Source organism: Phyllobates terribilis, unplaced genomic scaffold, assembly GCF_046119375.1.
Source record: "Phyllobates terribilis strain yellow unplaced genomic scaffold, ASM4611937v1 Scaffold_74__1_contigs__length_7073193, whole genome shotgun sequence".
NCBI classification, from domain to species: domain Eukaryota; kingdom Metazoa; phylum Chordata; class Amphibia; order Anura; family Dendrobatidae; genus Phyllobates; species Phyllobates terribilis.
In genome coordinates, this window is record NW_027362834.1 from 2,628,323 (window position 1) to 2,655,997 (window position 27,675).

Genomic DNA, 27,675 nt, shown 5'->3' on the forward strand with positions numbered 1-27,675 from the left:
CTTCTGCAACTTTTAACATGAAAAATCCAATGAGGAGAAGAAAAGCAAAGCCAAAGAGTCCATCCCAAAATCCGACAAACAAGCAAAATGAACAAAAAGCATTGAATTCAATTCTTTCTGATTTTAGAAACTGCATTAAAGAAGGGGTGCACCGGTCCTGGAGATACTGCAATACCAGGTCAATGCGTGGAGTGGACAGAGCAAGCTCTTTTTCCATCTCCCTGTTCTAAAAATCCATTTAATATATGGTCCCCAGATAGGGGACGTATCAGATATTAAACTGATAAGAACAGATACTACACTTGATCTTAGCCAAAAGGCCGAGAAGCGATAACCAGAATTGGTTTCCGACTACGGTGCCACCCAAGGATTCTGAAAAGTCCATTTGTGGAGATGGCCACCTGGACTCCCGTTAAGAAGACATGCTGTCAACCTCTAGATCCCTCACATGCCTGCACTTTTCGGCTTGCTGCTGCTGCAATCCACGCGTTTTAGATCTGCATAACTCCACCTCTTTTAGCACAGTACCCTCAACCCCCGGCTGTTCCCACCCGCCTCAACACCGTTGGAAGGGAGGAGAACCAATTAAGGCGGGGGGGGGGGGGGTGGAACGAGCAGCTGTCTACCCTTAGCAGGAGGGTTGCTGATTAATTACCTCTCCTGCTGCTGCTGCTGCTGGCTGTCCAGCAGCAGACTGAAGGTGGCTGCTGCTGTGCGCAGGTATATAAAGGCTCAGAGCCTATTATGACACGCGCAGCCAGCGTTCCATTGCCACATTCCGTCTACTGCAGGCGGGATACCTGGATGGCTGAATGTCACTGAGAAGCTCACAGAGACCGCCATAAGCAACAGTTTAAAAGAATGCCACAGACTAATCAACCAAACTTTTTGGGTTGGTTTCTCTTTTATAGTCTGCAGGCATTAAATGAAAGAAGTCAGTGTTCCAGCAGAGGGAGACAACGTTTCAGAAAAGGCATTGTAGCAAACCAAAAAAGAAATTTTAAGCGCAGGAGAGTAACCAGCTCACATACCTGTTAGCTCAGGTGAGTTTAAAAGGCTGCTGTTGATAACAAGGGCATTTGCTAAATAGATGGTGTGTGTGCAACAATATACTGAAAGGTCAATTATATTGTGCAGCTTATCTCACCACCTGTAGTTATTTAGGTGAAAGCTCCAAAATGCTTGCCTAATATGTCTGTTTATCCAAAAGGAAGTATAGAGGGAGAGCTAGATAGATAGCATTGCATTACATTACATTACATGGCAATGCAATGCACAGTTGCTGAAGTTGAACCAAAATGAGCTTGTCATCTGGCTTCTGCAACTTTTAACATGAAAAATCCAATGAGGAGAAGAAAAGCAAAGCCAAAGAGTCCATCCCAAAATCCGACAAACAAGCAAAATGAACAAAAAGCATTGAATTCAATTCTTTCTGATTTTAGAAACTGCATTAAAGAAGGGGTGCACCGGTCCTGGAGATACTGCAATACCAGGTCAATGCGTGGAGTGGACAGAGCAAGCTCTTTTTCCATCTCCCTGTTCTAAAAATCCATTTAATATATGGTCCCCAGATAGGGGACGTATCAGATATTAAACTGATAAGAACAGATACTACACTTGATCTTAGCCAAAAGGCCGAGAAGCGATAACCAGAATTGGTTTCCGACTACGGTGCCACCCAAGGATTCTGAAAAGTCCATTTGTGGAGATGGCCACCTGGACTCCCGTTAAGAAGACATGCTGTCAACCTCTAGATCCCTCACATGCCTGCACTTTTCGGCTTGCTGCTGCTGCAATCCACGCGTTTTAGATCTGCATAACTCCACCTCTTTTAGCACAGTACCCTCAACCCCTGGCTGTTCCCACCCGCCTCAACACCGTTGGAAGGGAGGAGAACCAATTAAGGCGGGGGGGGGGGTGGAACGAGCAGCTGTCTACCCTTAGCAGGAGGGTTGCTGATCAATTACCTCTCCTGCTGCTGCTGCTGCTGGCTGTCCAGCAGCAGACTGAAGGTGGCTGCTGCTGTGCGCAGGTATATAAAGGCTCAGAGCCTATTATGACACGCGCAGCCAGCGTTCCATTGCCACATTCCGTCTACTGCAGGCGGGATACCTGGATGGCTGAATGTCACTGAGAAGCTCACAGAGACCGCCATAAGCAACAGTTTAAAAGAATGCCACAGACTAATCAACCAAACTTTTTGGGTTGGTTTCTCTTTTATAGTCTGCAGGCATTAAATGAAAGAAGTCAGTGTTCCAGCAGAGGGAGACAACGTTTCAGAAAAGGCATTGTAGCAAACCAAAAAAGAAATTTTAAGCGCAGCAGAGTAACCAGCTCACATACCTGTTAGCTCAGGTGAGTTTAAAAGGCTGCTGTTGATAACAAGGGCATTTGCTAAATAGATGGTGTGTGTGCAACAATATACTGAAAGGTCAATTATATTGTGCAGCTTATCTCACCACCTGTAGTTATTTAGGTGAAAGCTCCAAAATGCTTGCCTAATATGTCTGTTTATCCAAAAGGAAGTATAGAGGGAGAGCTAGATAGATAGCATTGCATTACATTACATTACATGGCAATGCAATGCACAGTTGCTGAAGTTGAACCAAAATGAGCTTGTCATCTGGCTTCTGCAACTTTTAACATGAAAAATCCAATGAGGAGAAGAAAAGCAAAGCCAAAGAGTCCATCCCAAAATCCGACAAACAAGCAAAATGAACAAAAAGCATTGAATTCAATTCTTTCTGATTTTAGAAACTGCATTAAAGAAGGGGTGCACCGGTCCTGGAGATACTGCAATACCAGGTCAATGCGTGGAGTGGACGGAGCAAGCTCTTTTTCCATCTCCCTGTTCTAAAAATCCATTTAATATATGGTCCCCAGATAGGGGACGTATCAGATATTAAACTGATAAGAACAGATACTACACTTGATCTTAGCCAAAAGGCCGAGAAGCGATAACCAGAATTGGTTTCCGACTACGGTGCCACCCAAGGATTCTGAAAAGTCCATTTGTGGAGATGGCCACCTGGACTCCCGTTAAGAAGACATGCTGTCAACCTCTAGATCCCTCACATGCCTGCACTTTTCGGCTTGCTGCTGCTGCAATCCACGCGTTTTAGATCTGCATAACTCCACCTCTTTTAGCACAGTACCCTCAACCCCCGGCTGTTCCCACCCGCCTCAACACCGTTGGAAGGGAGGAGAACCAATTAAGGCGGGGGGGGGTGGAACGAGCAGCTGTCTACCCTTAGCAGGAGGGTTGCTGATTAATTACCTCTCCTGCTGCTGCTGCTGCTGCTGGCTGTCCAGCAGGAGACTGAAGGTGGCTGCTGCTGTGCGCAGGTATATAAAGGCTCAGAGCCTATTATGACACGCGCAGCCAGCGTTCCATTGCCACATTCCGTCTACTGCAGGCGGGATATCTGGATGGCTGAATGTCACTGAGAAGCTCACAGAGACCGCCATAAGAAACAGTTTAAAAGAATGCCACAGACTAATCAACCAAACTTTTTGGGTTGGTTTCTCTTTTATAGTCTGCAGGCATTAAATGAAAGAAGTCAGTGTTCCAGCAGAGGGAGACAACGTTTCAGAAAAGGCATTGTAGCAAACCAAAAAAGAAATTTTAAGCGCAGCAGAGTAACCAGCTCACATACCTGTTAGCTCAGGTGAGTTTAAAAGGCTGCTGTTGATAACAAGGGCATTTGCTAAATAGATGGTGTGTGTGCAACAATATACTGAAAGGTCAATTATATTGTGCAGCTTATCTCACCACCTGTAGTTATTTAGGTGAAAGCTCCAAAATGCTTGCCTAATATGTCTGTTTATCCAAAAGGAAGTATAGAGGGAGAGCTAGATAGATAGCATTGCATTACATTACATTACATGGCAATGCAATGCACAGTTGCTGAAGTTGAACCAAAATGAGCTTGTCATCTGGCTTCTGCAACTTTTAACATGAAAAATCCAATGAGGAGAAGAAAAGCAAAGCCAAAGAGTCCATCCCAAAATCCGACAAACAAGCAAAATGAACAAAAAGCATTGAATTCAATTCTTTCTGATTTTAGAAACTGCATTAAAGAAGCGGTGCACCGGTCCTGGAGATACTGCAATACCAGGTCAATGCGTGGAGTGGACAGAGCAAGCTCTTTTTCCATCTCCCTGTTCTAAAAATCCATTTAATATATGGTCCCCAGATAGGGGTCGTATCAGATATTAAACTGATAAGAACAGATACTACACTTGATCTTAGCCAAAAGGCCGAGAAGCGATAACCAGAATTGGTTTCCGACTACGGTGCCACCCAAGGATTCTGAAAAGTCCATTTGTGGAGATGGCCACCTGGACTCCCGTTAAGAAGACATGCTGTCAACCTCTAAATCCCTCACATGCCTGCACTTTTCGGCTTGCTGCTGCTGCAATCCACGCGTTTTAGATCTGCATAACTCCACCTCTTTTAGCACAGTACCCTCAACCCCCGGCTGTTCCCACCCGCCTCAACACCGTTGGAAGGGAGGAGAACCAATTAAGGCGGGGGGGGGGGGGTGGAACGAGCAGCTGTCTACCCTTAGCAGGAGGGTTGCTGATTAATTACCTCTCCTGCTGCTGCTGCTGCTGGCTGTCCAGCAGCAGACTGAAGGTGGCTGCTGCTGTGCGCTGGTATATAAAGGCTCAGAGCCTATTATGACACGCGCAGCCAGCGTTCCATTGCCACATTCCGTCTACTGCAGGCGGGATACCTGGATGGCTGAATGTCACTGAGAAGCTCACAGAGACCGCCATAAGCAACAGTTTAAAAGAATGCCACAGACTAATCAACCAAACTTTTTGGGTTGGTTTCTCTTTTATAGTCTGCAGGCATTAAATGAAAGAAGTCAGTGTTCCAGCAGAGGGAGACAACGTTTCAGAAAAGGCATTGTAGCAAACCAAAAAAGAAATTTTAAGCGCAGCAGAGTAACCAGCTCACATACCTGTTAGCTCAGGTGAGTTTAAAAGGCTGCTGTTGATAACAAGGGCATTTGCTAAATAGATGGTGTGTGTGCAACAATATACTGAAAGGTCAATTATATTGTGCAGCTTATCTCACCACCTGTAGTTATTTAGGTGAAAGCTCCAAAATGCTTGCCTAATATGTCTGTTTATCCAAAAGGAAGTATAGAGGGAGAGCTAGATAGATAGCATTGCATTACATTACATTACATGGCAATGCAATGCACAGTTGCTGAAGTTGAACCAAAATGAGCTTGTCATCTGGCTTCTGCAACTTTTAACATGAAAAATCCAATGAGGAGAAGAAAAGCAAAGCCAAAGAGTCCATCCCAAAATCCGACAAACAAGCAAAATGAACAAAAAGCATTGAATTCAATTCTTTCTGATTTTAGAAACTGCATTAAAGAAGGGGTGCACCGGTCCTGGAGATACTGCAATACCAGGTCAATGCGTGGAGTGGACAGAGCAAGCTCTTTTTCCATCTCCCTGTTCTAAAAATCCATTTAATATATGGTCCCCAGATAGGGGACGTATCAGATATTAAACTGATAAGAACAGATACTACACTTGATCTTAGCCAAAAGGCCGAGAAGCGATAACCAGAATTGGTTTCCGACTACGGTGCCACCCAAGGATTCTGAAAAGTCCATTTGTGGAGATGGCCACCTGGACTCCCGTTAAGAAGACATGCTGTCAACCTCTAGATCCCTCACATGCCTGCACTTTTCGGCTTGCTGCTGCTGCAATCCACGCGTTTTAGATCTGCATAACTCCACTTCTTTTAGCACAGTACCCTCAACCCCCGGCTGTTCCCACCCGCCTCAACACCGTTGGAAGGGAGGAGAACCAATTAAGGCGGGGGGGGGGGGTGGAACGAGCAGCTGTCTACCCTTAGCAGGAGGGTTGCTGATTAATTACCTCTCCTGCTGCTGCTGCTGCTGGCTGGCCAGCAGCAGACTGAAGGTGGCTGCTGCTGTGCGCAGGTATATAAAGGCTCAGAGCCTATTATGACACGCGCAGCCAGCGTTCCATTGCCACATTCCGTCTACTGCAGGCGGGATACCTGGATGGCTGAATGTCACTGAGAAGCTCACAGAGATCGCCATAAGCAACAGTTTAAAAGAATGCCACAGACTAATCAACCAAACTTTTTGGGTTGGTTTCTCTTTTATAGTCTGCAGGCATTAAATGAAAGAAGTCAGTGTTCCAGCAGAGGGAGACAACGTTTCAGAAAAGGCATTGTAGCAAACCAAAAAAGAAATTTTAAGCGCAGCAGAGTAACCAGCTCACATACCTGTTAGCTCAGGTGAGTTTAAAAGGCTGCTGTTGATAACAAGGGCATTTGCTAAATAGATGGTGTGTGTGCAACAATATACTGAAAGGTCAATTATATTGTGCAGCTTATCTCACCACCTGTAGTTATTTAGGTGAAAGCTCCAAAATGCTTGCCTAATATGTCTGTTTATCCAAAAGGAAGTATAGAGGGAGAGCTAGATAGATAGCATTGCATTACATTACATTACATGGCAATGCAATGCACAGTTGCTGAAGTTGAACCAAAATGAGCTTGTCATCTGGCTTCTGCAACTTTTAACATGAAAAATGCAATGAGGAGAAGAAAAGCAAAGCCAAAGAGTCCATCCCAAAATCCGACAAACAAGCAAAATGAACAAAAAGCATTGAATTCAATTCTTTCTGATTTTAGAAACTGCATTAAAGAAGGGGTGCACCGGTCCTGGAGATACTGCAATACCAGGTCAATGCGTGGAGTGGACAGAGCAAGCTCTTTTTCCATCTCCCTGTTCTAAAAATCCATTTAATATATGGTCCCCAGATAGGGGACGTATCAGATATTAAACTGATAAGAACAGATACTACACTTGATCTTAGCCAAAAGGCCGAGAAGCGATAACCAGAATTGGTTTCCGACTACGGTGCCACCCAAGGATTCTGAAAAGTCCATTTGTGGAGATGGCCACCTGGACTCCCGTTAAGAAGACATGCTGTCAACCTCTAGATCCCTCACATGCCTGCACTTTTCGGCTTGCTGCTGCTGCAATCCACGCGTTTTAGATCTGCATAACTCCACTTCTTTTAGCACAGTACCCTCAACCCCCGGCTGTTCCCACCCGCCTCAACACCGTTGGAAGGGAGGAGAACCAATTAAGGCGGGGGGGGGGGGGGGTGGAACGAGCAGCTGTCTACCCTTAGCAGGAGGGTTGCTGATTAATTACCTCTCCTGCTGCTGCTGCTGCTGGCTGGCCAGCAGCAGACTGAAGGTGGCTGCTGCTGTGCGCAGGTATATAAAGGCTCAGAGCCTATTATGACACGCGCAGCCAGCGTTCCATTGCCACATTCCGTCTACTGCAGGCGGGATACCTGGATGGCTGAATGTCACTGAGAAGCTCACAGAGACCGCCATAAGCAACAGTTTAAAAGAATGCCACAGACTAATCAACCAAACTTTTTGGGTTGGTTTCTCTTTTATAGTCTGCAGGCATTAAATGAAAGAAGTCAGTGTTCCAGCAGAGGGAGACAACGTTTCAGAAAAGGCATTGTAGCAAACCAAAAAAGAAATTTTAAGCGCAGCAGAGTAACCAGCTCACATACCTGTTAGCTCAGGTGAGTTTAAAAGGCTGCTGTTGATAACAAGGGCATTTGCTAAATAGATGGTGTGTGTGCAACAATATACTGAAAGGTCAATTATATTGTGCAGCTTATCTCACCACCTGTAGTTATTTAGGTGAAAGCTCCAAAATGCTTGCCTAATATGTCTGTTTATCCAAAAGGAAGTATAGAGGGAGAGCTAGATAGATAGCATTGCATTACATTACATTACATGGCAATGCAATGCACAGTTGCTGAAGTTGAACCAAAATGAGCTTGTCATCTGGCTTCTGCAACTTTTAACATGAAAAATCCAATGAGGAGAAGAAAAGCAAAGCCAAAGAGTCCATCCCAAAATCCGACAAACAAGCAAAATGAACAAAAAGCATTGAATTCAATTCTTTCTGATTTTAGAAACTGCATTAAAGAAGGGGTGCACCGGTCCTGGAGATACTGCAATACCAGGTCAATGCGTGGAGTGGACAGAGCAAGCTCTTTTTCCATCTCCCTGTTCTAAAAATCCATTTAATATATGGTCCCCAGATAGGGGACGTATCAGATATTAAACTGATAAGAACAGATACTACACTTGATCTTAGCCAAAAGGCCGAGAAGCGATAACCAGAATTGGTTTCCGACTACGGTGCCACCCAAGGATTCTGAAAAGTCCATTTGTGGAGATGGCCACCTGGACTCCCGTTAAGAAGACATGCTGTCAACCTCTAGATCCCTCACATGCCTGCACTTTTCGGCTTGCTGCTGCTGCAATCCACGCGTTTTAGATCTGCATAACTCCACCTCTTTTAGCACAGTACCCTCAACCCCCGGCTGTTCCCACCCGCCTCAACACCGTTGGAAGGGAGGAGAACCAATTAAGGCGGGGGGGGGGTGGAACGAGCAGCTGTCTACCCTTAGCAGGAGGGTTGCTGATTAATTACCTCTCCTGCTGCTGCTGCTGCTGGCTGTCCAGCAGCAGACTGAAGGTGGCTGCTGCTGTGCGCAGGTATATAAAGGCTCAGAGCCTATTATGACACGCGCAGCCAGCGTTCCATTGCCACATTCCGTCTACTGCAGGCGGGATACCTGGATGGCTGAATGTCACTGAGAAGCTCACAGAGACCGCCATAAGCAACAGTTTAAAAGAATGCCACAGACTAATCAACCAAACTTTTTGGGTTGGTTTCTCTTTTATAGTCTGCAGGCATTAAATGAAAGAAGTCAGTGTTCCAGCAGAGGGAGACAACGTTTCAGAAAAGGCATTGTAGCAAACCAAAAAAGAAATTTTAAGCGCAGCAGAGTAACCAGCTCACATACCTGTTAGCTCAGGTGAGTTTAAAAGGCTGCTGTTGATAACAAGGGCATTTGCTAAATAGATGGTGTGTGTGCAACAATATACTGAAAGGTCAATTATATTGTGCAGCTTATCTCACCACCTGTAGTTATTTAGGTGAAAGCTCCAAAATGCTTGCCTAATATGTCTGTTTATCCAAAAGGAAGTATAGAGGGAGAGCTAGATAGATAGCATTGCATTACATTACATTACATGGCAATGCAATGCACAGTTGCTGAAGTTGAACCAAAATGAGCTTGTCATCTGGCTTCTGCAACTTTTAACATGAAAAATCCAATGAGGAGAAGAAAAGCAAAGCCAAAGAGTCCATCCCAAAATCCGACAAACAAGCAAAATGAACAAAAAGCATTGAATTCAATTCTTTCTGATTTTAGAAACTGCATTAAAGAAGGGGTGCACCGGTCCTGGAGATACTGCAATACCAGGTCAATGCGTGGAGTGGACAGAGCAAGCTCTTTTTCCATCTCCCTGTTCTAAAAATCCATTTAATATATGGTCCCCAGATAAGGGACGTATCAGATATTAAACTGATAAGAACAGATACTACACTTGATCTTAGCCAAAAGGCCGAGAAGCGATAACCAGAATTGGTTTCCGACTACGGTGCCACCCAAGGATTCTGAAAAGTCCATTTGTGGAGATGGCCACCTGGACTCCCGTTAAGAAGACATGCTGTCAACCTCTAGATCCCTCACATGCCTGCACTTTTCGGCTTGCTGCTGCTGCAATCCACGCGTTTTAGATCTGCATAACTCCACCTCTTTTAGCACAGTACCCTCAACCCCCGGCTGTTCCCACCCGCCTCAACACCGTTGGAAGGGAGGAGAACCAATTAAGGCGGGGGGGGGGGGTGGAACGAGCAGCTGTCCACCCTTAGCAGGAGGGTTGCTGATTAATTACCTCTCCTGCTGCTGCTGCTGCTGGCTGGCCAGCAGCAGACTGAAGGTGGCTGCTGCTGTGCGCAGGTATATAAAGGCTCAGAGCCTATTATGACACGCGCAGCCAGCGTTCCATTGCCACATTCCGTCTACTGCAGGCGGGATACCTGGATGGCTGAATGTCACTGAGAAGCTCACAGAGACCGCCATAAGCAACAGTTTAAAAGAATGCCACAGACTAATCAACCAAACTTTTTGGGTTGGTTTCTCTTTTATAGTCTGCAGGCATTAAATGAAAGAAGTCAGTGTTCCAGCAGAGGGAGACAACGTTTCAGAAAAGGCATTGTAGCAAACCAAAAAAGAAATTTTAAGCGCAGCAGAGTAACCAGCTCACATACCTGTTAGCTCAGGTGAGTTTAAAAGGCTGCTGTTGATAACAAGGGCATTTGCTAAATAGATGGTGTGTGTGCAACAATATACTGAAAGGTCAATTATATTGTGCAGCTTATCTCACCACCTGTAGTTATTTAGGTGAAAGCTCCAAAATGCTTGCCTAATATGTCTGTTTATCCAAAAGGAAGTATAGAGGAAGAGCTAGATAGATAGCATTGCATTACATTACATTACATGGCAATGCAATGCACAGTTGCTGAAGTTGAACCAAAATGAGCTTGTCATCTGGCTTCTGCAACTTTTAACATGAAAAATCCAATGAGGAGAAGAAAAGCAAAGCCAAAGAGTCCATCCCAAAATCCGACAAACAAGCAAAATGAACAAAAAGCATTGAATTCAATTCTTTCTGATTTTAGAAACTGCATTAAAGAAGGGGTGCACCGGTCCTGGAGATACTGCAATACCAGGTCAATGCGTGGAGTGGACAGAGCAAGCTCTTTTTCCATCTCCCTGTTCTAAAAATCCATTTAATATATGGTCCCCAGATAGGGGACGTATCAGATATTAAACTGATAAGAACAGATACTACACTTGATCTTAGCCAAAAGGCCGAGAAGCGATAACCAGAATTGGTTTCCGACTACGGTGCCACCCAAGGATTCTGAAAAGTCCATTTGTGGAGATGGCCACCTGGACTCCCGTTAAGAAGACATGCTGTCAACCTCTAGATCCCTCACATGCCTGCACTTTTCGGCTTGCTGCTGCTGCAATCCACGCGTTTTAGATCTGCATAACTCCACCTCTTTTAGCACAGTACCCTCAACCCCCGGCTGTTCCCACCCGCCTCAACACCGTTGGAAGGGAGGAGAACCAATTAAGGCGGGGGGGGGGGTGGAACGAGCAGCTGTCTACCCTTAGCAGGAGGGTTGCTGATTAATTACCTCTCCTGCTGCTGCTGCTGCTGGCTGTCCAGCAGCAGACTGAAGGTGGCTGCTGCTGTGCGCAGGTATATAAAGGCTCAGAGCCTATTATGACACGCGCAGCCAGCGTTCCATTGCCACATTCCGTCTACTGCAGGCGGGATACCTGGATGGCTGAATGTCACTGAGAAGCTCACAGAGACTGCCATAAGCAACAGTTTAAAAGAATGCCACAGACTAATCAACCAAACTTTTTGGGTTGGTTTCTCTTTTATAGTCTGCAGGCATTAAATGAAAGAAGTCAGTGTTCCAGCAGAGGGAGACAACGTTTCAGAAAAGGCATTGTAGCAAACCAAAAAAGAAATTTTAAGCGCAGCAGAGTAACCAGCTCACATACCTGTTAGCTCAGGTGAGTTTAAAAGGCTGCTGTTGATAACAAGGGCATTTGCTAAATACATGGTGTGTGTGCAACAATATACTGAAAGGTCAATTATATTGTGCAGCTTATCTCACCACCTGTAGTTATTTAGGTGAAAGCTCCAAAATGCTTGCCTAATATGTCTGTTTATCCAAAAGGAAGTATAGAGGGAGAGCTAGATAGATAGCATTGCATTACATTACATTACATGGCAATGCAATGCACAGTTGCTGAAGTTGAACCAAAATGAGCTTGTCATCTGGCTTCTGCAACTTTTAACATGAAAAATCCAATGAGGAGAAGAAAAGCAAAGCCAAAGAGTCCATCCCAAAATCCGACAAACAAGCAAAATGAACAAAAAGCATTGAATTCAATTCTTTCTGATTTTAGAAACTGCATTAAAGAAGGGGTGCACCGGTCCTGGAGATACTGCAATACCAGGTCAATGCGTGGAGTGGACAGAGCAAGCTCTTTTTCCATCTCCCTGTTCTAAAAATCCATTTAATATATGGTCCCCAGATAGGGGACGTATCAGATATTAAACTGATAAGAACAGATACTACACTTGATCTTAGCCAAAAGGCCGAGAAGCGATAACCAGAATTGGTTTCCGACTACGGTGCCACCCAAGGATTCTGAAAAGTCCATTTGTGGAGATGGCCACCTGGACTCCCGTTAAGAAGACATGCTGTCAACCTCTAGATCCCTCACATGCCTGCACTTTTCGGCTTGCTGCTGCTGCAATCCACGCGTTTTAGATCTGCATAACTCCACCTCTTTTAGCACAGTACCCTCAACCCCCGGCTGTTCCCACCCGCCTCAACACCGTTGGAAGGGAGGAGAACCAATTAAGGCGGGGGGGGGGGTGGAACGAGCAGCTGTCTACCCTTAGCAGGAGGGTTGCTGATTAATTACCTCTCCTGCTGCTGCTGCTGCTGGCTGTCCAGCAGCAGACTGAAGGTGGCTGCTGCTGTGCGCAGGTATATAAAGGCTCAGAGCCTATTATGACACGCGCAGCCAGCGTTCCATTGCCACATTCCGTCTACTGCAGGCGGGATACCTGGATGGCTGAATGTCACTGAGAAGCTCACAGAGACCGCCATAAGCAACAGTTTAAAAGAATGCCACAGACTAATCAACCAAACTTTTTGGGTTGGTTTCTCTTTTATAGTCTGCAGGCATTAAATGAAAGAAGTCAGTGTTCCAGCAGAGGGAGACAACGTTTCAGAAAAGGCATTGTAGCAAACCAAAAAAGAAATTTTAAGCGCAGCAGAGTAACCAGCTCACATACCTGTTAGCTCAGGTGAGTTTAAAAGGCTGCTGTTGATAACAAGGGCATTTGCTAAATAGATGGTGTGTGTGCAACAATATACTGAAAGGTCAATTATATTGTGCAGCTTATCTCACCACCTGTAGTTATTTAGGTGAAAGCTCCAAAATGCTTGCCTAATATGTCTGTTTATCCAAAAGGAAGTATAGAGGGAGAGCTAGATAGATAGCATTGCATTACATTACATTACATGGCAATGCAATGCACAGTTGCTGAAGTTGAACCAAAATGAGCTTGTCATCTGGCTTCTGCAACTTTTAACATGAAAAATCCAATGAGGAGAAGAAAAGCAAAGCCAAAGAGTCCATCCCAAAATCCGACAAACAAGCAAAATGAACAAAAAGCATTGAATTCAATTCTTTCTGATTTTAGAAACTGCATTAAAGAAGGGGTGCACCGGTCCTGGAGATACTGCAATACCAGGTCAATGCGTGGAGTGGACAGAGCAAGCTCTTTTTCCATCTCCCTGTTCTAAAAATCCATTTAATATATGGTCCCCAGATAGGGGACGTATCAGATATTAAACTGATAAGAACAGATACTACACTTGATCTTAGCCAAAAGGCCGAGAAGCGATAACCAGAATTGGTTTCCGACTACGGTGCCACCCAAGGATTCTGAAAAGTCCATTTGTGGAGATGGCCACCTGGACTCCCGTTAAGAAGACATGCTGTCAACCTCTAGATCCCTCACATGCCTGCACTTTTCGGCTTGCTGCTGCTGCAATCCACGCGTTTTAGATCTGCATAACTCCACCTCTTTTAGCACAGTACCCTCAACCCCCGGCTGTTCCCACCCGCCTCAACACCGTTGGAAGGGAGGAGAACCAATTAAGGCGGGGGGGGGGGTGGAACGAGCAGCTGTCTACCCTTAGCAGGAGGGTTGCTGATTAATTACCTCTCCTGCTGCTGCTGCTGCTGGCTGTCCAGCAGCAGACTGAAGGTGGCTGCTGCTGTGCGCAGGTATATAAAGGCTCAGAGCCTATTATGACACGCGCAGCCAGCGTTCCATTGCCACATTCCGTCTACTGCAGGCGGGATACCTGGATGGCTGAATGTCACTGAGAAGCTCACAGAGACCGCCATAAGCAACAGTTTAAAAGAATGCCAAAGACTAATCAACCAAACTTTTTGGGTTGGTTTCTCTTTTATAGTCTGCAGGCATTAAATGAAAGAAGTCAGTGTTCCAGCAGAGGGAGACAACGTTTCAGAAAAGGCATTGTAGCAAACCAAAAAAGAAATTTTAAGCGCAGCAGAGTAACCAGCTCACATACCTGTTAGCTCAGGTGAGTTTAAAAGGCTGCTGTTGATAACAAGGGCATTTGCTAAATAGATGGTGTGTGTGCAACAATATACTGAAAGGTCAATTATATTGTGCAGCTTATCTCACCACCTGTAGTTATTTAGGTGAAAGCTCCAAAATGCTTGCCTAATATGTCTGTTTATCCAAAAGGAAGTATAGAGGGAGAGCTAGATAGATAGCATTGCATTACATTACATTACATGGCAATGCAATGCACAGTTGCTGAAGTTGAACCAAAATGAGCTTGTCATCTGGCTTCTGCAACTTTTAACATGAAAAATCCAATGAGGAGAAGAAAAGCAAAGCCAAAGAGTCCATCCCAAAATCCGACAAACAAGCAAAATGAACAAAAAGCATTGAATTCAATTCTTTCTGATTTTAGAAACTGCATTAAAGAAGGGGTGCACCGGTCCTGGAGATACTGCAATACCAGGTCAATGCGTGGAGTGGACAGAGCAAGCTCTTTTTCCATCTCCCTGTTCTAAAAATCCATTTAATATATGGTCCCCAGATAGGGGACGTATCAGATATTAAACTGATAAGAACAGATACTACACTTGATCTTAGCCAAAAGGCCGAGAAGCGATAACCAGAATTGGTTTCCGACTACGGTGCCACCCAAGGATTCTGAAAAGTCCATTTGTGGAGATGGCCACCTGGACTCCCGTTAAGAAGACATGCTGTCAACCTCTAGATCCCTCACATGCCTGCACTTTTCGGCTTGCTGCTGCTGCAATCCACGCGTTTTAGATCTGCATAACTCCACCTCTTTTAGCACAGTACCCTCAACCCCCGGCTGTTCCCACCCGCCTCAACACCGTTGGAAGGGAGGAGAACCAATTAAGGCGGGGGGGGGGGGTGGAACGAGCAGCTGTCTACCCTTAGCAGGAGGGTTGCTGATTAATTACCTCTCCTGCTGCTGCTGCTGGCTGTCCAGCAGCAGACTGAAGGTGGCTGCTGCTGTGCGCAGGTATATAAAGGCTCAGAGCCTATTATGACACGCGCAGCCAGCGTTCCATTGCCACATTCCGTCTACTGCAGGCGGGATACCTGGATGGCTGAATGTCACTGAGAAGCTCACAGAGACCGCCATAAGCAACAGTTTAAAAGAATGCCACAGACTAATCAACCAAACTTTTTGGGTTGGTTTCTCTTTTATAGTCTGCAGGCATTAAATGAAAGAAGTCAGTGTTCCAGCAGAGGGAGACAACGTTTCAGAAAAGGCATTGTAGCAAACCAAAAAAGAAATTTTAAGCGCAGCAGAGTAACCAGCTCACATACCTGTTAGCTCAGGTGAGTTTAAAAGGCTGCTGTTGATAACAAGGGCATTTGCTAAATAGATGGTGTGTGTGCAACAATATACTGAAAGGTCAATTATATTGTGCAGCTTATCTCACCACCTGTAGTTATTTAGGTGAAAGCTCCAAAATGCTTGCCTAATATGTCTGTTTATCCAAAAGGAAGTATAGAGGGAGAGCTAGATAGATAGCATTGCATTACATTACATTACATGGCAATGCAATGCACAGTTGCTGAAGTTGAACCAAAATGAGCTTGTCATCTGGCTTCTGCAACTTTTAACATGAAAAATCCAATGAGGAGAAGAAAAGCAAAGCCAAAGAGTCCATCCCAAAATCCGACAAACAAGCAAAATGAACAAAAAGCATTGAATTCAATTCTTTCTGATTTTAGAAACTGCATTAAAGAAGGGGTGCACCGGTCCTGGAGATACTGCAATACCAGGTCAATGCGTGGAGTGGACAGAGCAAGCTCTTTTTCCATCTCCCTGTTCTAAAAATCCATTTAATATATGGTCCCCAGATAGGGGACGTATCAGATATTAAACTGATAAGAACAGATACTACACTTGATCTTAGCCAAAAGGCCGAGAAGCGATAACCAGAATTGGTTTCCGACTACGGTGCCACCCAAGGATTCTGAAAAGTCCATTTGTGGAGATGGCCACCTGGACTCCCGTTAAGAAGACATGCTGTCAACCTCTAGATCCCTCACATGCCTGCACTTTTCGGCTTGCTGCTGCTGCAATCCACGCGTTTTAGATCTGCATAACTCCACCTCTTTTAGCACAGTACCCTTAACCCCCGGCTGTTCCCACCCGCCTCAACACCGTTGGAAGGGAGGAGAACCAATTAAGGCGGGGGGGGGGTGGAACGAGCAGCTGTCTACCCTTAGCAGGACGGTTGCTGATTAATTACCTCTCCTGCTGCTGCTGCTGGCTGTCCAGCAGCAGACTGAAGGTGGCTGCTGCTGTGCGCAGGTATATAAAGGCTCAGAGCCTATTATGACACGCGCAGCCAGCGTTCCATTGCCACATTCCGTCTACTGCAGGCGGGATACCTGGATGGCTGAATGTCACTGAGAAGCTCACAGAGACCGCCATAAGCAACAGTTTAAAAGAATGCCACAGACTAATCAACCAAACTTTTTGGGTTGGTTTCTCTTTTATAGTCTGCAGGCATTAAATGAAAGAAGTCAGTGTTCCAGCAGAGGGAGACAACGTTTCAGAAAAGGCATTGTAGCAAACCAAAAAAGAAATTTTAAGCGCAGCAGAGTAACCAGCTCACATACCTGTTAGCTCAGGTGAGTTTAAAAGGCTGCTGTTGATAACAAGGGCATTTGCTAAATAGATGGTGTGTGTGCAACAATATACTGAAAGGTCAATTATATTGTGCAGCTTATCTCACCACCTGTAGTTATTTAGGTGAAAGCTCCAAAATGCTTGCCTAATATGTCTGTTTATCCAAAAGGAAGTATAGAGGGAGAGCTAGATAGATAGCATTGCATTACATTACATTACATGGCAATGCAATGCACAGTTGCTGAAGTTGAACCAAAATGAGCTTGTCATCTGGCTTCTGCAACTTTTAACATGAAAAATGCAATGAGGAGAAGAAAAGCAAAGCCAAAGAGTCCATCCCAAAATCCGACAAACAAGCAAAATGAACAAAAAGCATTGAATTCAATTCTTTCTGATTTTAGAAACTGCATTAAAGAAGGGGTGCACCGGTCCTGGAGATACTGCAATACCAGGTCAATGCGTGGAGTGGACAGAGCAAGCTCTTTTTCCATCTCCCTGTTCTAAAAATCCATTTAATATATGGTCCCCAGATAGGGGACGTATCAGATATTAAACTGATAAGAACAGATACTACACTTGATCTTAGCCAAAAGGCCGAGAAGCGATAACCAGAATTGGTTTCCGACTACGGTGCCACCCAAGGATTCTGAAAAGTCCATTTGTGGAGATGGCCACCTGGACTCCCGTTAAGAAGACATGCTGTCAACCTCTAGATCCCTCACATGCCTGCACTTTTCGGCTTGCTGCTGCTGCAATCCACGCGTTTTAGATCTGCATAACTCCACCTCTTTTAGCACAGTACCCTTAACCCCCGGCTGTTCCCACCCGCCTCAACACCGTTGGAAGGGAGGAGAACCAATTAAGGCGGGGGGGGGGGTGGAACGAGCAGCTGTCTACCCTTAGCAGGAGGGTTGCTGATTAATTACCTCTCCTGCTGCTGCTGCTGCTGGCTGTCCAGCAGCAGACTGAAGGTGGCTGCTGCTGTGCGCAGGTATATAAAGGCTCAGAGCCTATTATGACACGCGCAGCCAGCGTTCCATTGCCACATTCCGTCTACTGCAGGCGGGATACCTGGATGGCTGAATGTCACTGAGAAGCTCACAGAGACCGCCATAAGCAACAGTTTAAAAGAATGCCACAGACTAATCAACCAAACTTTTTGGGTTGGTTTCTCTTTTATAGTCTGCAGGCATTAAATGAAAGAAGTCAGTGTTCCAGCAGAGGGAGACAACGTTTCAGAAAAGGCATTGTAGCAAACCAAAAAAGAAATTTTAAGCGCAGCAGAGTAACCAGCTCACATACCTGTTAGCTCAGGTGAGTTTAAAAGGCTGCTGTTGATAACAAGGGCATTTGCTAAATAGATGGTGTGTGTGCAACAATATACTGAAAGGTCAATTATATTGTGCAGCTTATCTCACCACCTGTAGTTATTTAGGTGAAAGCTCCAAAATGCTTGCCTAATATGTCTGTTTATCCAAAAGGAAGTATAGAGGGAGAGCTAGATAGATAGCATTGCATTACATTACATTACATGGCAATGCAATGCACAGTTGCTGAAGTTGAACCAAAATGAGCTTGTCATCTGGCTTCTGCAACTTTTAACATGAAAAATGCAATGAGGAGAAGAAAAGCAAAGCCAAAGAGTCCATCCCAAAATCCGACAAACAAGCAAAATGAACAAAAAGCATTGAATTCAATTCTTTCTGATTTTAGAAACTGCATTAAAGAAGGGGTGCACCGGTCCTGGAGATACTGCAATACCAGGTCAATGCGTGGAGTGGACAGAGCAAGCTCTTTTTCCATCTCCCTGTTCTAAAAATCCATTTAATATATGGTCCCCAGATAGGGGACGTATCAGATATTAAACTGATAAGAACAGATACTACACTTGATCTTAGCCAAAAGGCCGAGAAGCGATAACCAGAATTGGTTTCCGACTACGGTGCCACCCAAGGATTCTGAAAAGTCCATTTGTGGAGATGGCCACCTGGACTCCCGTTAAGAAGACATGCTGTCAACCTCTAGATCCCTCACATGCCTGCACTTTTCGGCTTGCTGCTGCTGCAATCCACGCGTTTTAGATCTGCATAACTCCACCTCTTTTAGCACAGTACCCTCAACCCCCGGCTGTTCCCACCCGCCTCAACACCGTTGGAAGGGAGGAGAACCAATTAAGGCGGGGGGGGGGTGGAACGAGCAGCTGTCTACCCTTAGCAGGAGGGTTGCTGATTAATTACCTCTCCTGCTGCTGCTGCTGGCTGTCCAGCAGCAGACTGAAGGTGGCTGCTGCTGTGCGCAGGTATATAAAGGCTCAGAGCCTATTATGACACGCGCAGCCAGCGTTCCATTGCCACATTCCGTCTACTGCAGGCGGGATACCTGGATGGCTGAATGTCACTGAGAAGCTCACAGAGACCGCCATAAGCAACAGTTTAAAAGAATGCCACAGACTAATCAACCAAACTTTTTGGGTTGGTTTCTCTTTTATAGTCTGCAGGCATTAAATGAAAGAAGTCAGTGTTCCAGCAGAGGGAGACAACGTTTCAGAAAAGGCATTGTAGCAAACCAAAAAAGAAATTTTAAGCGCAGCAGAGTAACCAGCTCACATACCTGTTAGCTCAGGTGAGTTTAAAAGGCTGCTGTTGATAACAAGGGCATTTGCTAAATAGATGGTGTGTGTGCAACAATATACTGAAAGGTCAATTATATTGTGCAGCTTATCTCACCACCTGTAGTTATTTAGGTGAAAGCTCCAAAATGCTTGCCTAATATGTCTGTTTATCCAAAAGGAAGTATAGAGGGAGAGCTAGATAGATAGCATTGCATTACATTACATTACATGGCAATGCAATGCACAGTTGCTGAAGTTGAACCAAAATGAGCTTGTCATCTGGCTTCTGCAACTTTTAACATGAAAAATCCAATGAGGAGAAGAAAAGCAAAGCCAAAGAGTCCATCCCAAAATCCGACAAACAAGCAAAATGAACAAAAAGCATTGAATTCAATTCTTTCTGATTTTAGAAACTGCATTAAAGAAGGGGTGCACCGGTCCTGGAGATACTGCAATACCAGGTCAATGCGTGGAGTGGACAGAGCAAGCTCTTTTTCCATCTCCCTGTTCTAAAAATCCATTTAATATATGGTCCCCAGATAGGGGACGTATCAGATATTAAACTGATAAGAACAGATACTACACTTGATCTTAGCCAAAAGGCCGAGAAGCGATAACCAGAATTGGTTTCCGACTACGGTGCCACCCAAGGATTCTGAAAAGTCCATTTGTGGAGATGGCCACCTGGACTCCCGTTAAGAAGACATGCTGTCAACCTCTAGATCCCTCACATGCCTGCACTTTTCGGCTTGCTGCTGCTGCAATCCACGCGTTTTAGATCTGCATAACTCCACCTCTTTTAGCACAGTACCCTCAACCCCCGGCTGTTCCCACCCGCCTCAACACCGTTGGAAGGGAGGAGAACCAATTAAGGCGGGGGGGGGGGGTGGAACGAGCAGCTGTCTACCCTTAGCAGGACGGTTGCTGATTAATTACCTCTCCTGCTGCTGCTGCTGCTGGCTGTCCAGCAGCAGACTGAAGGTGGCTGCTGCTGTGCGCAGGTATATAAAGGCTCAGAGCCTATTATGACACGCGCAGCCAGCGTTCCATTGCCACATTCCGTCTACTGCAGGCGGGATACCTGGATGGCTGAATGTCACTGAGAAGCTCACAGAGACCGCCATAAGCAACAGTTTAAAAGAATGCCACAGACTAATCAACCAAACTTTTTGGGTTGGTTTCTCTTTTATAGTCTGCAGGCATTAAATGAAAGAAGTCAGTGTTCCAGCAGAGGGAGACAACGTTTCAGAAAAGGCATTGTAGCAAACCAAAAAAGAAATTTTAAGCGCAGCAGAGTAACCAGCTCACATACCTGTTAGCTCAGGTGAGTTTAAAAGGCTGCTGTTGATAACAAGGGCATTTGCTAAATAGATGGTGTGTGTGCAACAATATACTGAAAGGTCAATTATATTGTGCAGCTTATCTCACCACCTGTAGTTATTTAGGTGAAAGCTCCAAAATGCTTGCCTAATATGTCTGTTTATCCAAAAGGAAGTATAGAGGGAGAGCTAGATAGATAGCATTGCATTACATTACATTACATGGCAATGCAATGCACAGTTGCTGAAGTTGAACCAAAATGAGCTTGTCATCTGGCTTCTGCAACTTTTAACATGAAAAATGCAATGAGGAGAAGAAAAGCAAAGCCAAAGAGTCCATCCCAAAATCCGACAAACAAGCAAAATGAACAAAAAGCATTGAATTCAATTCTTTCTGATTTTAGAAACTGCATTAAAGAAGGGGTGCACCGGTCCTGGAGATACTGCAATACCAGGTCAATGCGTGGAGTGGACAGAGCAAGCTCTTTTTCCATCTCCCTGTTCTAAAAATCCATTTAATATATGGTCCCCAGATAGGGGACGTATCAGATATTAAACTGATAAGAACAGATACTACACTTGATCTTAGCCAAAAGGCCGAGAAGCGATAACCAGAATTGGTTTCCGACTACGGTGCCACCCAAGGATTCTGAAAAGTCCATTTGTGGAGATGGCCACCTGGACTCCCGTTAAGAAGACATGCTGTCAACCTCTAGATCCCTCACATGCCTGCACTTTTCGGCTTGCTGCTGCTGCAATCCACGCGTTTTAGATCTGCATAACTCCACCTCTTTTAGCACAGTACCCTTAACCCCCGGCTGTTCCCACCCGCCTCAACACCGTTGGAAGGGAGGAGAACCAATTAAGGCGGGGGGGGGGGTGGAACGAGCAGCTGTCTACCCTTAGCAGGAGGGTTGCTGATTAATTACCTCTCCTGCTGCTGCTGCTGCTGGCTGTCCAGCAGCAGACTGAAGGTGGCTGCTGCTGTGCGCAGGTATATAAAGGCTCAGAGCCTATTATGACACGCGCAGCCAGCGTTCCATTGCCACATTCCGTCTACTGCAGGCGGGATACCTGGATGGCTGAATGTCACTGAGAAGCTCACAGAGACCGCCATAAGCAACAGTTTAAAAGAATGCCACAGACTAATCAACCAAACTTTTTGGGTTGGTTTCTCTTTTATAGTCTGCAGGCATTAAATGAAAGAAGTCAGTGTTCCAGCAGAGGGAGACAACGTTTCAGAAAAGGCATTGTAGCAAACCAAAAAAGAAATTTTAAGCGCAGCAGAGTAACCAGCTCACATACCTGTTAGCTCAGGTGAGTTTAAAAGGCTGCTGTTGATAACAAGGGCATTTGCTAAATAGATGGTGTGTGTGCAACAATATACTGAAAGGTCAATTATATTGTGCAGCTTATCTCACCACCTGTAGTTATTTAGGTGAAAGCTCCAAAATGCTTGCCTAATATGTCTGTTTATCCAAAAGGAAGTATAGAGGGAGAGCTAGATAGATAGCATTGCATTACATTACATTACATGGCAATGCAATGCACAGTTGCTGAAGTTGAACCAAAATGAGCTTGTCATCTGGCTTCTGCAACTTTTAACATGAAAAATCCAATGAGGAGAAGAAAAGCAAAGCCAAAGAGTCCATCCCAAAATCTGACAAACAAGCAAAATGAACAAAAAGCATTGAATTCAATTCTTTCTGATTTTAGAAACTGCATTAAAGAAGGGGTGCACCGGTCCTGGAGATACTGCAATACCAGGTCAATGCGTGGAGTGGACAGAGCAAGCTCTTTTTCCATCTCCCTGTTCTAAAAATCCATTTAATATATGGTCCCCAGATAGGGGACGTATCAGATATTAAACTGATAAGAACAGATACTACACTTGATCTTAGCCAAAAGGCCGAGAAGCGATAACCAGAATTGGTTTCCGACTACAGTGCCACCCAAGGATTCTGAAAAGTCCATTTGTGGAGATGGCCACCTGGACTCCCGTTAAGAAGACATGCTGTCAACCTCTAGATCCCTCACATGCCTGCACTTTTTGGCTTGCTGCTGCTGCAATCCACGCGTTTTAGATCTGCATAACTCCACCTCTTTTAGCACAGTACCCTCAACCCCCGGCTGTTCCCACCCGCCTCAACACCGTTGGAAGGGAGGAGAACCAATTAAGGCGGGGGGGGGGGTGGAACGAGCAGCTGTCTACCCTTAGCAGGAGGGTTGCTGATTAATTACCTCTCCTGCTGCTGCTGCTGCTGGCTGTCCAGCAGCAGACTGAAGGTGGCTGCTGCTGTGCGCAGGTATATAAAGGCTCAGAGCCTATTATGACACGCGCAGCCAGCGTTCCATTGCCACATTCCGTCTACTGCAGGCGGGATACCTGGATGGCTGAATGTCACTGAGAAGCTCACAGAGACCGCCATAAGCAACAGTTTAAAAGAATGCCACAGACTAATCAACCAAACTTTTTGGGTTGGTTTCTCTTTTATAGTCTGCAGGCATTAAATGAAAGAAGTCAGTGTTCCAGCAGAGGGAGACAACGTTTCAGAAAAGGCATTGTAGCAAACCAAAAAAGAAATTTTAAGCGCAGCAGAGTAACCAGCTCACATACCTGTTAGCTCAGGTGAGTTTAAAAGGCTGCTGTTGATAACAAGGGCATTTGCTAAATAGATGGTGTGTGTGCAACAATATACTGAAAGGTCAATTATATTGTGCAGCTTATCTCACCACCTGTAGTTATTTAGGTGAAAGCTCCAAAATGCTTGCCTAATATGTCTGTTTATCCAAAAGGAAGTATAGAGGGAGAGCTAGATAGATAGCATTGCATTACATTACATTACATGGCAATGCAATGCACAGTTGCTGAAGTTGAACCAAAATGAGCTTGTCATCTGGCTTCTGCAACTTTTAACATGAAAAATCCAATGAGGAGAAGAAAAGCAAAGCCAAAGAGTCCATCCCAAAATCCGACAAACAAGCAAAATGAACAAAAAGCATTGAATTCAATTCTTTCTGATTTTAGAAACTGCATTAAAGAAGGGGTGCACCGGTCCTGGAGATACTGCAATACCAGGTCAATGCGTGGAGTGGACAGAGCAAGCTCTTTTTCCATCTCCCTGTTCTAAAAATCCATTTAATATATGGTCCCCAGATAGGGGACGTATCAGATATTAAACTGATAAGAACAGATACTACACTTGATCTTAGCCAAAAGGCCGAGAAGCGATAACCAGAATTGGTTTCCGACTACGGTGCCACCCAAGGATTCTGAAAAGTCCATTTGTGGAGATGGCCACCTGGACTCCCGTTAAGAAGACATGCTGTCAACCTCTAGATCCCTCACATGCCTGCACTTTTCGGCTTGCTGCTGCTGCAATCCACGCGTTTTAGATCTGCATAACTCCACCTCTTTTAGCACAGTACCCTCAACCCCCGGCTGTTCCCACCCGCCTCAACACCGTTGGAAGGGAGTAGAACCAATTAAGGCGGGGGGGGGGGGGGTGGAACGAGCAGCTGTCTACCCTTAGCAGGAGGGTTGCTGATTAATTACCTCTCCTGCTGCTGCTGCTGCTGGCTGTCCAGCAGCAGACTGAAGGTGGCTGCTGCTGTGCGCAGGTATATAAAGGCTCAGAGCCTATTATGACACGCGCAGCCAGCGTTCCATTGCCACATTCCGTCTACTGCAGGCGGGATACCTGGATGGCTGAATGTCACTGAGAAGCTCACAGAGACCGCCATAAGCAACAGTTTAAAAGAATGCCACAGACTAATCAACCAAACTTTTTGGGTTGGTTTCTCTTTTATAGTCTGCAGGCATTAAATGAAAGAAGTCAGTGTTCCAGCAGAGGGAGACAACGTTTCAGAAAAGGCATTGTAGCAAACCAAAAAAGAAATTTTAAGCGCAGCAGAGTAACCAGCTCACATACCTGTTAGCTCAGGTGAGTTTAAAAGGCTGCTGTTGATAACAAGGGCATTTGCTAAATAGATGGTGTGTGTGCAACAATATACTGAAAGGTCAATTATATTGTGCAGCTTATCTCACCACCTGTAGTTATTTAGGTGAAAGCTCCAAAATGCTTGCCTAATATGTCTGTTTATCCAAAAGGAAGTATAGAGGGAGAGCTAGATGGATAGCATTGCATTACATTACATTACATGGCAATGCAATGCACAGTTGCTGAAGTTGAACCAAAATGAGCTTGTCATCTGGCTTCTGCAACTTTTAACATGAAAAATCCAATGAGGAGAAGAAAAGCAAAGCCAAAGAGTCCATCCCAAAATCCGACAAACAAGCAAAATGAACAAAAAGCATTGAATTCAATTCTTTCTGATTTTAGAAACTGCATTAAAGAAGGGGTGCACCGGTCCTGGAGATACTGCAATACCAGGTCAATGCGTGGAGTGGACAGAGCAAGCTCTTTTTCCATCTCCCTGTTCTAAAAATCCATTTAATATATGGTCCCCAGATAGGGGACGTATCAGATATTAAACTGATAAGAACAGATACTACACTTGATCTTAGCCAAAAGGCCGAGAAGCGATAACCAGAATTGGTTTCCGACTACGGTGCCACCCAAGGATTCTGAAAAGTCCATTTGTGGAGATGGCCACCTGGACTCCCGTTAAGAAGACATGCTGTCAACCTCTAGATCCCTCACATGCCTGCACTTTTCGGCTTGCTGCTGCTGCAATCCACGCGTTTTAGATCTGCATAACTCCACCTCTTTTAGCACAGTACCCTCAACCCCCGGCTGTTCCCACCCGCCTCAACACCGTTGGAAGGGAGGAGAACCAATTAAGGCGGGGGGGGGGGGGGGTGGAACGAGCAGCTGTCTACCCGTAGCAGGAGGGTTGCTGATTAATTACCTCTCCTGCTGCTGCTGCTGCTGGCTGTCCAGCAGCAGACTGAAGGTGGCTGCTGCTGTGCGCAGGTATATAAAGGCTCAGAGCCTATTATGACACGCGCAGCCAGCGTTCCATTGCCACATTCCGTCTACTGCAGGCGGGATACCTGGATGGCTGAATGTCACTGAGAAGCTCACAGAGACCGCCATAAGCAACAGTTTAAAAGAATGCCACAGACTAATCAACCAAACTTTTTGGGTTGGTTTCTCTTTTATAGTCTGCAGGCATTAAATGAAAGAAGTCAGTGTTCCAGCAGAGGGAGACAACGTTTCAGAAAAGGCATTGTAGCAAACCAAAAAAGAAATTTTAAGCGCAGCAGAGTAACCAGCGCACATACCTGTTAGCTCAGGTGAGTTTAAAAGGCTGCTGTTGATAACAAGGGCATTTGCTAAATAGATGGTGTGTGTGCAACAATATACTGAAAGGTCAATTATATTGTGCAGCTTATCTCACCACCTGTAGTTATTTAGGTGAAAGCTCCAAAATGCTTGCCTAATATGTCTGTTTATCCAAAAGGAAGTATAGAGGGAGAGCTAGATAGATAGCATTGCATTACATTACATTACATGGCAATGCAATGCACAGTTGCTGAAGTTGAACCAAAATGAGCTTGTCATCTGGCTTCTGCAACTTTTAACATGAAAAATCCAATGAGGAGAAGAAAAGCAAAGCCAAAGAGTCCATCCCAAAATCCGACAAACAAGCAAAATGAACAAAAAGCATTGAATTCAATTCTTTCTGATTTTAGAAACTGCATTAAAGAAGGGGTGCACCGGTCCTGGAGATACTGCAATACCAGGTCAATGCGTGGAGTGGACAGAGCAAGCTCTTTTTCCATCTCCCTGTTCTAAAAATCCATTTAATATATGGTCCCCAGATAGGGGACGTATCAGATATTAAACTGATAAGAACAGATACTACACTTGATCTTAGCCAAAAGGCCGAGAAGCGATAACCAGAATTGGTTTCCGACTACGGTGCCACCCAAGGATTCTGAAAAGTCCATTTGTGGAGATGGCCACCTGGACTCCCGTTAAGAAGACATGCTGTCAACCTCTAGATCCCTCACATGCCTGCACTTTTCGGCTTGCTGCTGCTGCAATCCACGCGTTTTAGATCTGCATAACTCCACCTCTTTTAGCACAGTACCCTCAACCCCCGGCTGTTCCCACCCGCCTCAACACCGTTGGAAGGGAGGAGAACCAATTAAGGCGGGGGGGGGGGGGTGGAACGAGCAGCTGTCTACCCTTAGCAGGAGGGTTGCTGATTAATTACCTCTCCTGCTGCTGCTGCTGCTGGCTGTCCAGCAGCAGACTGAAGGTGGCTGCTGCTGTGCGCAGGTATATAAAGGCTCAGAGCCTATTATGACACGCGCAGCCAGCGTTCCATTGCCACATTCCGTCTACTGCAGGCGGGATACCTGGATGGCTGAATGTCACTGAGAAGCTCACAGAGACCGCCATAAGCAACAGTTTAAAAGAATGCCACAGACTAATCAACCAAACTTTTTGGGTTGGTTTCTCTTTTATAGTCTGCAGGCATTAAATGAAAGAAGTCAGTGTTCCAGCAGAGGGAGACAACGTTTCAGAAAAGGCATTGTAGCAAACCAAAAAAGAAATTTTAAGCGCAGCAGAGTAACCAGCTCACACACCTGTTAGCTCAGGTGAGTTTAAAAGGCTGCTGTTGATAACAAGGGCATTTGCTAAATAGATGGTGTGTGTGCAACAATATACTGAAAGGTCAATTATATTGTGCAGCTTATCTCACCACCTGTAGTTATTTAGGTGAAAGCTCCAAAATGCTTGCCTAATATGTCTGTTTATCCAAAAGGAAGTATAGAGGGAGAGCTAGATAGATAGCATTGCATTACATTACATTACATGGCAATGCAATGCACAGTTGCTGAAGTTGAACCAAAATGAGCTTGTCATCTGGCTTCTGCAACTTTTAACATGAAAAATCCAATGAGGAGAAGAAAAGCAAAGCCAAAGAGTCCATCCCAAAATCCGACAAACAAGCAAAATGAACAAAAAGCATTGAATTCAAT

General features: G+C 45.2%; 21 non-coding genes across 21 annotated transcripts; all 21 read right to left on the reverse strand.

Annotated features, from left to right (window-relative positions):
• Window positions 1–141: 141 nt before the first annotated feature.
• On the reverse strand, window positions 142–332 carry LOC141194970 (U2 spliceosomal RNA). The gene has a single exon (XR_012267583.1). It is a non-coding gene; the product is annotated as a U2 spliceosomal RNA (small nuclear RNA).
• Window positions 333–1,456: 1,124 nt separating this feature from the next.
• LOC141194972 (U2 spliceosomal RNA) lies at window positions 1,457–1,647 on the reverse strand. Its single transcript, XR_012267585.1, has one exon. It is a non-coding gene; the product is annotated as a U2 spliceosomal RNA (small nuclear RNA).
• Window positions 1,648–2,768: 1,121 nt separating this feature from the next.
• LOC141195928 (U2 spliceosomal RNA) lies at window positions 2,769–2,959 on the reverse strand. Its single transcript, XR_012268499.1, has one exon. It is a non-coding gene; the product is annotated as a U2 spliceosomal RNA (small nuclear RNA).
• Window positions 2,960–4,081: 1,122 nt separating this feature from the next.
• On the reverse strand, window positions 4,082–4,272 carry LOC141196134 (U2 spliceosomal RNA). The gene has a single exon (XR_012268699.1). It is a non-coding gene; the product is annotated as a U2 spliceosomal RNA (small nuclear RNA).
• A 1,123-nt stretch (window positions 4,273–5,395) lies between these two features.
• On the reverse strand, window positions 5,396–5,586 carry LOC141194973 (U2 spliceosomal RNA). Its single transcript, XR_012267586.1, has one exon. It is a non-coding gene; the product is annotated as a U2 spliceosomal RNA (small nuclear RNA).
• Window positions 5,587–6,708: 1,122 nt separating this feature from the next.
• LOC141194974 (U2 spliceosomal RNA) lies at window positions 6,709–6,899 on the reverse strand. The gene has a single exon (XR_012267587.1). It is a non-coding gene; the product is annotated as a U2 spliceosomal RNA (small nuclear RNA).
• Window positions 6,900–8,024: 1,125 nt separating this feature from the next.
• Window positions 8,025–8,215, reverse strand: LOC141194975 (U2 spliceosomal RNA). Its single transcript, XR_012267588.1, has one exon. It is a non-coding gene; the product is annotated as a U2 spliceosomal RNA (small nuclear RNA).
• Window positions 8,216–9,335: 1,120 nt separating this feature from the next.
• LOC141195889 (U2 spliceosomal RNA) lies at window positions 9,336–9,526 on the reverse strand. Its single transcript, XR_012268460.1, has one exon. It is a non-coding gene; the product is annotated as a U2 spliceosomal RNA (small nuclear RNA).
• Window positions 9,527–10,648: 1,122 nt separating this feature from the next.
• On the reverse strand, window positions 10,649–10,839 carry LOC141194976 (U2 spliceosomal RNA). Its single transcript, XR_012267589.1, has one exon. It is a non-coding gene; the product is annotated as a U2 spliceosomal RNA (small nuclear RNA).
• A 1,121-nt stretch (window positions 10,840–11,960) lies between these two features.
• Window positions 11,961–12,151, reverse strand: LOC141194977 (U2 spliceosomal RNA). Its single transcript, XR_012267590.1, has one exon. It is a non-coding gene; the product is annotated as a U2 spliceosomal RNA (small nuclear RNA).
• A 1,121-nt stretch (window positions 12,152–13,272) lies between these two features.
• Window positions 13,273–13,463, reverse strand: LOC141194978 (U2 spliceosomal RNA). Its single transcript, XR_012267591.1, has one exon. It is a non-coding gene; the product is annotated as a U2 spliceosomal RNA (small nuclear RNA).
• Window positions 13,464–14,584: 1,121 nt separating this feature from the next.
• On the reverse strand, window positions 14,585–14,775 carry LOC141194979 (U2 spliceosomal RNA). Its single transcript, XR_012267592.1, has one exon. It is a non-coding gene; the product is annotated as a U2 spliceosomal RNA (small nuclear RNA).
• A 1,119-nt stretch (window positions 14,776–15,894) lies between these two features.
• On the reverse strand, window positions 15,895–16,085 carry LOC141194980 (U2 spliceosomal RNA). The gene has a single exon (XR_012267593.1). It is a non-coding gene; the product is annotated as a U2 spliceosomal RNA (small nuclear RNA).
• Window positions 16,086–17,202: 1,117 nt separating this feature from the next.
• Window positions 17,203–17,393, reverse strand: LOC141194981 (U2 spliceosomal RNA). The gene has a single exon (XR_012267594.1). It is a non-coding gene; the product is annotated as a U2 spliceosomal RNA (small nuclear RNA).
• Window positions 17,394–18,514: 1,121 nt separating this feature from the next.
• LOC141194983 (U2 spliceosomal RNA) lies at window positions 18,515–18,705 on the reverse strand. Its single transcript, XR_012267596.1, has one exon. It is a non-coding gene; the product is annotated as a U2 spliceosomal RNA (small nuclear RNA).
• A 1,117-nt stretch (window positions 18,706–19,822) lies between these two features.
• On the reverse strand, window positions 19,823–20,013 carry LOC141194984 (U2 spliceosomal RNA). The gene has a single exon (XR_012267597.1). It is a non-coding gene; the product is annotated as a U2 spliceosomal RNA (small nuclear RNA).
• A 1,122-nt stretch (window positions 20,014–21,135) lies between these two features.
• On the reverse strand, window positions 21,136–21,326 carry LOC141194985 (U2 spliceosomal RNA). The gene has a single exon (XR_012267598.1). It is a non-coding gene; the product is annotated as a U2 spliceosomal RNA (small nuclear RNA).
• Window positions 21,327–22,447: 1,121 nt separating this feature from the next.
• On the reverse strand, window positions 22,448–22,638 carry LOC141194986 (U2 spliceosomal RNA). Its single transcript, XR_012267599.1, has one exon. It is a non-coding gene; the product is annotated as a U2 spliceosomal RNA (small nuclear RNA).
• A 1,121-nt stretch (window positions 22,639–23,759) lies between these two features.
• Window positions 23,760–23,950, reverse strand: LOC141194988 (U2 spliceosomal RNA). Its single transcript, XR_012267600.1, has one exon. It is a non-coding gene; the product is annotated as a U2 spliceosomal RNA (small nuclear RNA).
• A 1,124-nt stretch (window positions 23,951–25,074) lies between these two features.
• On the reverse strand, window positions 25,075–25,265 carry LOC141194989 (U2 spliceosomal RNA). Its single transcript, XR_012267601.1, has one exon. It is a non-coding gene; the product is annotated as a U2 spliceosomal RNA (small nuclear RNA).
• A 1,125-nt stretch (window positions 25,266–26,390) lies between these two features.
• LOC141194990 (U2 spliceosomal RNA) lies at window positions 26,391–26,581 on the reverse strand. Its single transcript, XR_012267602.1, has one exon. It is a non-coding gene; the product is annotated as a U2 spliceosomal RNA (small nuclear RNA).
• Window positions 26,582–27,675: the final 1,094 nt, after the last annotated feature.